Below are 11,574 nucleotides of genomic sequence, written 5' to 3'. Positions count from 1 at the left end.
GGGTGTTAAATTGTTGAGCCCATTACTAAATTATGTTATATTTTCATAAAACAAGGAAATAGAGGAGGAAAACCTAAGAGCGAGAGAAGAAGAACTCATGGTCAAAACCCTTTTTCGTATTCATGGTGCAACCCTCAAAAAATGAGTCAGGTAATTCTTGAAGATTCAAATTCTACACGAAATTTCCTTCGATTTGATATATTAACTTGTGTCAGGGAAGTTCTTGATGAGGGAGATAAGCGAGTTTGATGATTGGATATTCTTGCTGAATTTGAAGAAAAAGGGCATACGGGTTTGATGGAGAAGAGGGGGAAAAGTCCAAATTTTTGGCTAAGGTAAGAGGGGACTCTTCCGGTTAATTTATATTATGTGATTATGGGAAATAGAATATATTGGTATATGATTCGATTCAATTGGGTATATTGGGATTGGAATTGTAAGGTTTAGGAATGTTATTATTGATGAAATTCCATGAGTTATTGGTCAATAATGTGTTGTATTGATGTATGATGATGTATGATGATGTATGACGATGTAATTGATGATTATATGTGTTATACCCCAAAATTTGCCCGTATCTTTTTTCAGAGAGAAGGCAACAGACTTCTGTCTAAAAATTGGGAGTTTCATATAATCTTAGATTTTATTTCATAAATATCCCGATTTTATGAACACTCAGTTTTTAGGATATTTTTTATACGGTATTTTGGGTTCGCTGTTGAGTTTATTCTTACACAAACGCCAAATACTGTCTATCACTTCACACGCTGTTTATTTGAGATTTATTTTCAGATAAATAATACTGACGCAATTGGTACAGAATTAAATTTTTGCAGGTACAGAGTCCGGGGATTCAAACTGTGCTGGTAACAATTAAATTATTTATTAGTTTTGTTTCCCACTAATTTTTGTACTATATTATTGTTTTCAAATCTCTTTCTTTCTTTTCAAAACTCTTTCTTTCAAATCAAATCCTAACTTTATTCTATAAATCTTTCTTTTCAAACCCTACCATGTATTTTTTTCAAAACCTACTATCATTCAAACTTTCCTTTTTTGTACGGTATCACTTCATTCCCCAACGTCTCCATCCTTCTCTTCACTCTATATATACCCCTCATTTTTTCCATAAATTCTCACATCAAATTTCACTCATCTCCGAAATTTCTATCATACTATCTCATAATTATTTTCTCTTCTTCCCCGGCAAAAATGGCAAAGTGGGTGGATACGTTTTTTCTTGTTGTCATCTCTGTTTTGTGGTGATCATGTCCTTTTTCTGTCTGCATAGTCCTGAAAAATGCGGACCTGGGATGCTTGCACTCCCGTACATCTATATATTGTTGTTTATAGCATGGGTTTTTAATCGTCATACTTAAAGTTTGTCGTATCTTTCGCTTTCAAATAACGTACCGTTCATTATATTTGTCGTATTGTTCGTTATATTATGTAATATTTGTACTGTCAATATTAAATATTGTATTGTCTATTGTACTGTCACTTAATTATCGAGATAATATTATGTGTGTTTATTGCTAGTTAAATATTTATTTTTCTGTGCATTAAATCCTTCTCAAGATTATTATCAGTAACTTCGTTCGTGTACGGTATATTTTATTTATTTATTATGTTTGTGTTTTTCTAACAACTCCTGTAAATAATTTTCACCATTAACACAACAAAAACAAAAAGAAAAAATTAACTTTAAAGTTTTCACTTTAACTGTTACGTTAATGCTCGGACGCACAGTCAACAGCTCAAACAGTCAACAGACGTACAGTTTGACCAAAAAGTCAACAGACAGTCAAAAATGAAATTTTTTGTCAACATCCATATTCTGTCAAAAGATTCATCATTTGATCAATGGTTGATCATAATTCATCAAGAAAAGTTCAGAAATCAACCAAACTCTAAGTTTCAAAATTAGGGTTTTCTCCTAAAAAGTCAACTGAACTTTGACCGGCCATAACTCTTTCCTCGTTCATCCGAAAAATTCCGACCAAAGCTTATTTTGAAAGAAATTCAATTACCTTTCAAATAAAATTGGTCCCATGGTCATTGGATTTACCATTTGGAAAATATGAGCTAAGACATTACAGGTCATTTTCAAAGTCAACAAAAAGCAGTTTTTTGTCAAAGCCCATAACATCAAGATAAATTCTCCAAATGCAGAAAATCTTCCAAAGTGGCTTGTAGAGGACATCTTTAGGTTTCTAAAAAGTACAAGAACTCCTTCATATGATCAAAATTGAGGGAATTATGCCTTGTTGAAGTTGGTCATTTTTTGGGAAAATGCATGAAACCAACATTGATCAAAATTGTTTTTTTTTCAAAAGGGCCCAAGCATTTGTGATCCAAACATGTTCCTAATAATGTTTAAGACCACCCACGACCAACATTAGGCCCATGACATTTTTATTTCTTTTTTTGATTTAATTTTACTTCATTTAAAGTTAAATTAAAAAAGAAATGATCCAAGATAATGATCCAATGCTTTGTCTTTAGCTTGAGTCACCAAGTTTGATCCAAATTCTAAAGCATAGAGGTACAGAAGACCTATGGCAAGAGGGGTGAAGAAAATTGAAGCCATGGCCAAGACTTTCAAAGCATTTATTCATAAAAAATTCAAAATTTCAAAGGCACTCAAGTATGGAAGAAAAGCATGGTTGCTTAAGTTCTAAGCACTCAATCTTGCCTATATAATAGCTTGAGTCCATCAGCAACAGACACACACGAAATAAACCCAAGAGCATAGCACAAACTCACTCCATATTTCAAAAAAATCACAAGAAACTTTAATTTTCGTGTTTGATTTTGCATCTAGTTTCAAAGCAAACTAAGTCCATAAATCATCTCCTGGGACCTTTTTAAGTAGGTTGGGATCAATAGCCAAGTTCAGAAGGACCTAAAACACGAGTTCCATCACTCTCCGGTTTGGTAATTTTCATTGAATTCAAACTCTTCATTTATGCATTGTTATCATGTCTAATGGTTATGGTTGAGTTTATAGTGATCATCAGGTCAGGTTTGAACCCTAGCATGAAAGCTCTAACGTCCAGAACATAGGTTGCCATTGCTAACCGTGTTTTCAAATTTTTCTTCGAACCTCCTGAACCAGTCCGTTTCAAGACAAACTAATATCACCAATGGATTCCCAGACCTCGATTTAGGGTTGTAGGGTCCTTCTTTGGTATTTATTTGACCTATTTTCGCAGGTGAGAATATGCCCTAGCCGGAGAAGAAGACCGGAAGTACTGTTCCGGTGGTCAACGAGCCCAAGGGTGGCTGACTAGCTTGCGTGGCGTCTTCCTTTCCTCTCATTGGCCGGTCAAAGTGTTGACAACATGCGTGGCAAAACGAAAGAACGTGATTGGCTCTGGTTTAAAATCTGGGCCCCACTCACTTAAACTCAGAAAAATAAAATAAATTGAATCAGGCTCGGCCTGCGTGTATCTGTTATTCACACCCTTGGTTTCTGGCCCATATGCATTTTTGAACTTAAATCAGTTCATCTCCAAACTACTAAATACACCCCCCTGCGTATTTAATTAAAATAAACTAATATTTTGCATTTAATTTAAAATCAACCAATCACAAAACCCAAAAAAATGTTTTCTTTTAACCATTAGTTTGATAAAATGACAATTCAATTTTTGACATAAAAAATATTTTATTTTTCTTTATGATTAAAATATTTTGTTTAATTAATTAGATAATACTTATATATTTATCTTTTAATTATTTCTAACCTATCAAAAAATCAGAAAACAAATATTTTCTTTTTATTATATTAAGTTTATATATCATGAACTAATTTTGTACATAATTAGAATATTTTTCTCATTAAGTTTAATTTATGTGTATAATTATTTGTATAATTATGTCTTAATTAACTTAATAATTTTAAAAACATTTCAAAAATCACAAAAAAAAAAAAAAAATTTATTTTAAAATTAATTAACAAACAATTTGGATATATTTTAGACTTAACTTATTAGGTTTAAATTTTATTTCTAATTCTTAACCTTTTAATTAAATTAATTATGCATTAATTTTAGTTAAAATCAACCATCCAAAAATCCAAAAATATTTTCCCTTTATCTTATTGCAATTTAAATTCATAGATAAGTGTATAGGTTGTCAAATTCATGTAAATAGCGTAGTTTACATTTCTCGCACAATCGATGTAATAGCGTAGATTTACTTTCCGCATTTTACATTTCCGCACTTTAATTTCTGTACATATAAAACTGCGTGTATGACAAGAATAAAACTGAAGCGCTAGATCACTAATCTCAAAGATAAGATATCTGAAAACAAAACACAATCACACTTGCACCTCTTAGGGTAATCCCTCTGTTACTCTTTTCAAAATCAAAACTTACTGTTTCAAATACAATTCAAATTTCTTCTGTATCCAGTCAAGGAAAGTTTTCTAAAGAAATAGAACCTTATAAACTTAGGGTATACCTCCTAATTGCTTGCTCAATCAAAAACAACAAAAGGTCTTACACATCACTGTTTTTTTCAAAACAAACTTTAAAAAAAGACTACACTTTGTATATATCCAAACAAGGATCATCACGAAGTTGAAAATCTTTTTCAAACCATCAAAATATCTTTCGAAAGATAAATACTTTGTATACATCCGCACAAGGATCATTACAAAGTTAACTCTTTACAAAAGTATTTAAAAACACATACAAGCATTTCAAAGCAAGACAAACGATTCAAACAAGTGAGCTAAGCAATTAAGAGCCCATGGATAACCATGGATACAAAGGGTGCTAACACCTTCCCTTTGTATAACTTACCCCCGAACCCAAAATCTCTTTAAGGTCTTTTTCTGTTTCTTTTATAAACCTTTCCTTAATTGGATAAAATCAAAGTCGGTGGCGACTCTCTGATTTTCACAACTCAAAAATAAAAGAAGAGTCAGTTCGCATCCCACATAAAACCGAGGCGACAATATGTCTGTAATTGGTGTTTGGAATCGATTTTGGGTTGAGGATGTGTGAAATCGTAGGTCTGTCGCAGACCTGAGAATCTGCAGAATCGCATGTCCGCTAAGCGGAGCTAGGCTCGCTAAGCGGATGCTGATTGTTTTCGGAAAAATAAAAGGGCTCGCTAAGCGAAGCCAGTCCGCTAAGTGGAGGTCCCATCATGGTTCGCCACTGTGATTCTTTGCTTGAAGCGGGGTTGTTGAATTTTTACCCCATAAGCGCGCTAGTGGTTGCTAAGCGGACCCTGTAGTGCAGAAAATTATTTGAGCTTTGAAATAGCGTATCTTTTGATCTGTGTATCCTTTCTTAGTGCCGTTTTGGGCGTGGTAAAGCAAATTAAATATTTTATATGATGAATTGGTGAGATGGGCGGTGGCCCGACTTATTTTTAAATTTATTTAATTGCTTTGTGAAATGAAATATTGTGCATATATATGATTGTGAAATATGACAATGTCTGGTGAGATGATAGATGAATTGTGATGAATGTGTGAATAATTGAATGATTGTGCAAACATGGACATACTTATTCGGTGATGATAAGGGTGATTTATGGTGAGACGACGCGGTGCATTGGATCGGTGATGTTTTTAAGTATGTTATATGTGTGCATCCATTCATATGCATTCGGTGATGGATCCCGGTGGTGTTTGGATCAATGGTCGACATAATCCCATTGTGTAGAATTTGTGTCGGTTGGGCCGCATCTCGATGAGGTTTAGATCGGTCAGGTGGACTACTTCCACGGGTTATTGGTACCACATGCATAATGTCAGTTCGTCATATGCATTGTTGTCATAACATGATTGAAATAATTTTAGTGTTATGTTTGGTGTGTATTTGTTATGGTCGATGAATGGTGATTGAAATCTGAATATATGACAAATTGGGTGAATAATATATTATGATGTTTTGTTGTTTATGAATGCATGACATTGGTTAATTGTGAATGAGACTCACCCTTACTTGTTGACATTTTTCAGATTGAGGAGTAGCAGCATTAGTGCTTGGTGAGGATGACTCGTAGAGTTTATCCGTTATTTTGGGTCGTGTCGGTCATGTTCTGATCTTGTAACAATGGGAGAATGCTAGTATACAGTTTTGATTATAACTCTATCTATTCGTTTTGAATTTATTTTTGGGATATTGCACAGGTGATGTTGTGCTTATCCGTTGAAGAATGTTTCGCTGTGTAGAAACATGATTATGATAATTTGATGATTTGTTCCTAAGTGTGGCATGACAATTGACTTATGATAAATTGATTTATTTTAATTGTGGCAGCCTTGTTTTTATGTTTTACTCTGAATTTTATATAATTTCCGCGGGGTTTAGAAGGGTGTTACAATAGTGGTATCAGAGCAGGTCGGTCCATCCGGCCAATTGTCGAGTCAGTTGAGATGTGCGACAATTGAATACTCTCGGTGTATTACCCCTTGGTACATGACATGTGAGTGAATCACTATCGGTACTTGGTTGTTTTGTTGCAGGAGTTGGTTTGAGAGAAGTGGGGAGAAGCCTTGCTTCTCGAAAGAGGTTAAGTTGCAAGTTTGCAAAGAGGATTGCTATCATGATGTTTTAATCAAACTTCGGCGGTGGAATGTGTTGCTCAAGTTATAAGAAGTTCGGAAGCGAAGAGATATGATAAGGGGCTGTTTAGAATGTGATTGATTTGAAGAGGATGAGTTTTGGAGCGGAATTTCCGTAAGCAAAACGCAGGATGATTTCTGGACATCCAATTTGAGTTCCGTTTGAAGCGTTGGAAAGCTAACGAGATGAACTTTGTTATAAAAATGTTTGCATCAGCTGTAACATATTTAACTGTGACATGATGATTTTGGAAAGATGTGAAGTTGCGGTTACGCTTGTTCTTAGAACTAGACTTGTTTGTTGGTACCGCACGGGATGTCAGTGTCAGAGTTGAACAGAGTGAAGGAATAATTAAAAGGTTTGTTGACGGGAAATTTTACAAATTAAATGTACCATTTGAGGAGTTTTGGAGATATCGTATAGAGTGTCGCTGCATGATGTCGATTTTGCATTTCGGGTGACGTTGGAAAATTCATATCTTGAGTTCCGAGTGTCGGATTAATGTGTCGTTTGAACCTATGAAGATGAGAGATTATGTTCTACCTTATGGGAGGGTTATAAATACAGTAGAGTGATCCTATGAGGAGAGATTCTGAAGTCGGTCAAGGAAGCGTGAAACTTATTGAATAAGAATGCCTACTACCGCGATTGTTTGAAACGAAGTTGAGTAGAACATGTTGTTGATGAATAAGTTGATGAGATGTTCAATAATAAAGATGATTTGAGTGCCAATGGATTTTAGTAAGGAGTGAATTAGTAGTAAAGGTGAAATAAACTTTAGAATGGTTGAAGTCGTATTTGTGATGCCAAAGAAACGACTTGTATAAAAGAAGAATTGTAGAGGATTTCTGACACCGATTGATGTGAGGTAGGATTCCAATAGTTGAAGAAGAGGTTGACTAGTGCTCCTATATCGAATTTATCGAATCTGGAAGAACCGTTTTTGGTATATTGTGATGCGTCACTGATGGGTTTGGGTGGTGTATTGATGCAAAATCAGCAAGTAGTAGCTTATGCGACGAGACAATTCAAAGTGCACGAAAAGAATTATCCGACTCATGATTTGGAGTTGGAAACGGTGGTCTTTGTATTGAAATTATGGCGACATTATTTGTATGGTTTGAGATTCGAAGTGTTTAGTGATCATAAGATTCTGAAGTACCTCTTTGATCAGAAAGGGCTTAATATGAGGCAACGGGGATGGTTAGAGTTTTTTTTTAAAATATTATGATTTTTGGTTTGAATTACCATCCTGGTAAGCAAAATGTTGTGTTAATGTGTTGAGTAGGAAATCTTTAAATATGTCGGTGCTAATGGTGAAAGAGTTGGATTTAGTTGACCAATTTAGAGATTTGAGTTTGGTATGTGAAGGCACTCCTATTAGTGTTAGATTGGGTATGCTAAAGCTGACTAGTGGTATTCATGATGAGATTAGAGAAGGTCAGAAAGCTGATGTTGATTTGATCGATAAGTTGACTTTAAATTACCAAGGTAAATACGGTGAATTCAGAATCGACGAGAATGGTATAATGAGGTTTGGTGATTGGGTTTGTGTTCCTGATGTTTTTAAGCTTCGAAAGAATGTTCTAGAAGAAGGACACCATAGTTAATTACTGGACTATGACGATGTTAATGAGTTTGAGTGCAAACTCAAGAAGGACACTATTATGTAGTAACGATAGTTTATGCTTAAATATGGTTGTCGGCTATCTATTGAAAAATTGAGGACTTGATCATCCTTAATCTCTTGTTGATAGTAGACGGAATCATATAGATGGGATGAGATTGTTTGTTACCTTAATGGTATAAGATGTGATGAATACTAAGCCGTGAGAATAATCACTCACCATGTTGTGTGAACTTATGAAGAAGTGAATATGAAAGAGTGCAACATATTGGACGGTGACTTAAGACAGGTAATCAGAGTCGCACAGCGAAAGTGTGATGTAGAGTGGTGTTATGAGTACTACTCGTGGGAAGTGAGGAATTAATATGTTGGGAGCCTACGTAGAGAACATGTATTGATCTATATGTTGGATTTAGGATCTGGTGGATGTAAGGATGTTGTACCGGAGAATTAGAACCCTTTTGAATAATTGCCGAGATGATGAATATGTCATTGTGGTTGTACGTAGTTAATGAGTATGTATTCGGCGAAGTTAAGACGATGAGTTGATACTATATGATGCTATAATAATTTTGTGTTGTTGTAAGGTGTTATGATGGATTTCCAGATATAATGAGGAATTATACTCTATGAAGGAAGAAGTTGATTTAATTCTTAGAGAAGAGTGGGACTCAGTTTGAGCTATTTTGTAAGCAATGGTATATTGAGTCTGATGAGTGTTGTTATAACTACTTGTGTGTACTCGTTCTGATGGTTGGAATGTTTTAATAGATGTAGTAACTCTGGAATTTGTTTTTGAGTGCGTGTAAGCATTACTAAGTGGTAGATTAGAACCATGAATGGTAAGGGAGGATTTTAAATGAATGAGTAAAGAGAGTCGGAATTGGGTAAAACTAAGAAATCTAATTGGTGATGATAATTGTAATGAGTAATCAGAATAGTGCAGCAAAAGAGGAATGTAACGTGTTGGATAATTGCTGGTGTGACTTGAGAGGAGTTAGATAGTTGAAATTCAATGGTATAGGAATATTATTATTGAGTTTCTTGAAGGAATCAGTTGGTGAAAAGTGTAAGTATTATTTTATCGCTCAGATGGAAAAGTGTGTCTAAGGTTGGTACGTTCGGTAGATAGAATGCATTACTGCAGTGTTGATCAGGTGTGATCATACCATGGATTTTGATTATATTATTCAGCTATTGGGCGTATTGTATGGGTCGGACCTCGACGTTTCATTATCGTTAACCTTTTGGAGATATAGCGAGTGGTACACTTGTGGGGTGGTCGAATGCGACGTAAGAGCTGAGATTGAATGCATGAGACATGCTTTCTGTTGATTATGCCAGATGAGTTTTGAGGATCGACTAGGGAAATGTTACCTGGGAACTGGAGAATCAGATGAAGGACTCCTATCCGGAACATTTCACTTGAAGTATGTTTTCGAGGACGAAAACTCTTTTAGTGGGGGAGAGTTGTAACACCCCATATTTTCTAATTTTAATTTAAACAGAAATTAAATTATTATTTAGAATTCTAATACCCTTCAGAGATCTCTCATGAAATAATACTTAGAAAAAACATCGGATAAGATTACATCTTAGTCTGAGATTTTTTAAAGAAGGGGACATTTGTGTTAATTACAGGATTTGGGAAAGAATATCTAAAATTGTGTTTTGTAACACCTCATATTTTCTAATTTTAATTTAATCGGAAATTAAAGTATTATTTAGAATTATTTAGTATTTTCGTTGAACTAATTGGAGGAATTATGGAATATTGGTCTTTGGGCCAAGTGTGGTATTTAGTAATGAGGGGGTGTTAAGTTGTTGAGCCCATTACTAAATTATGTTATGTTTTCATAAAACAAGGAAATAGAGGAGGAAAACCTAAGAGGGAGAGAAGAAGAACTCATGGACAAAACCCATCTTCGTATTCATGGTGCATCCCTCACAAAATGAGTTATAACTTCCTGCTCATAGCTCCAAATCAGGTAATTCTTGAAGATTCGTATTCTACACGAAATTTCCTTCGATTTGATATATTAATTCGTGTTAGGGAAGTTCTTGATGAGGGAAATATGCGAGTTTGAAGATTGGAGATTCTGGATGAATTTGAAGAAAAAGGGCTTACGGGTTTGATGGAGAAGAAGGGGAAAAGTCCAGATTTTTGGCTAAAGTAAGGGGGACTCGTCCGGTTAATTTCTATTATGTGATTATGGGTAATAAAATAGATTGGTATATGATTCGATTCAATTAGGTATATTGGGATTGGAATTGTTAGGTTTAGGAATGTTATTATTGATGAAATTGCATCAATTATTGGTTAATAATGTGTTGTATTCATGTATGATGATGTATGATGATGTATGACGATGTAATTGATTATTATATGTCTGTAGTCGGTGTTTGGAATCGATTTTGGGTTGTGGATGTGTGAAATCGCAGGTCTGTCGTAGATCTGAGAATCTGCAGAATCGCACGTCCGCTAAGCGGAGCTAGGCTTGCTAAGCGGATGCTGATTGTTTTCAGAAAAATAAAGGGTTCGCTAAGCGGAGCCAGTCCGCTAAGCGGATGTCCCAACGTGGTTCGCCTCTGTGATGCTTCACTTGAAGCGGGGTTGTTCAATTTTTACCCCATAAGCGTGCTAGTGGTCGCTAAGCGGACCATGTAGTTCAGAAAATTATTGGAACTTTGAAAAAGCATATCTTTTGATCCATGTATCCTTTCTTAGTACCGTTTTGGGCGTGGTAAAGCAAATTAAATATTTTATATGATGAATTGGTGAGATGGGCGGTGGCCCGACTTATTTTTAAAATTGATTTAATTGCTTTGTGAAATGAAATATTGTGCATATATATGATTGTGAAATATGACAATGTTTGGTGAGATGATAGATGAACTGTGATTAGTGTTATCATGATGAATGTGTGTATAATTGAATGATTGTGCAAACATGGACATACTTATTCAGTGATGATAATGGTGAGTTATGGTAAGACGCTGCGGTGCATTGGATCGGTGATGTTTTTAAGCATGTTATATTGTGCATCCATTCATATGCATTCGGTGATGGATCCCGGTGATGTTTGGATCAATGGTGGACATAATTCCCATTGTGTAGAATTTGTGTCGGTTGGGCCGTATCTCGATGAGGTTTAGATCGGTCAGGTGGACTACTTCCGCGGTTTATTGGTACCACTTGCATAGTGTAAGTTGGTCATATGCATTGTTGTCATAACATGATTGAAATTATTTTAGTGTTATGTTTGGTGTGTATTTGTTGTGGTCGATAAATGGTGATTGAAATCTGAATATATGACAAATTGGGTGAAAAATACATTATGATGTATTGTTGTT

Source organism: Vicia villosa, linkage group LG5, assembly GCF_029867415.1.
Source record: "Vicia villosa cultivar HV-30 ecotype Madison, WI linkage group LG5, Vvil1.0, whole genome shotgun sequence".
NCBI classification, from domain to species: domain Eukaryota; kingdom Viridiplantae; phylum Streptophyta; class Magnoliopsida; order Fabales; family Fabaceae; genus Vicia; species Vicia villosa.
This window is presented reverse-complemented; position numbering follows the sequence as displayed.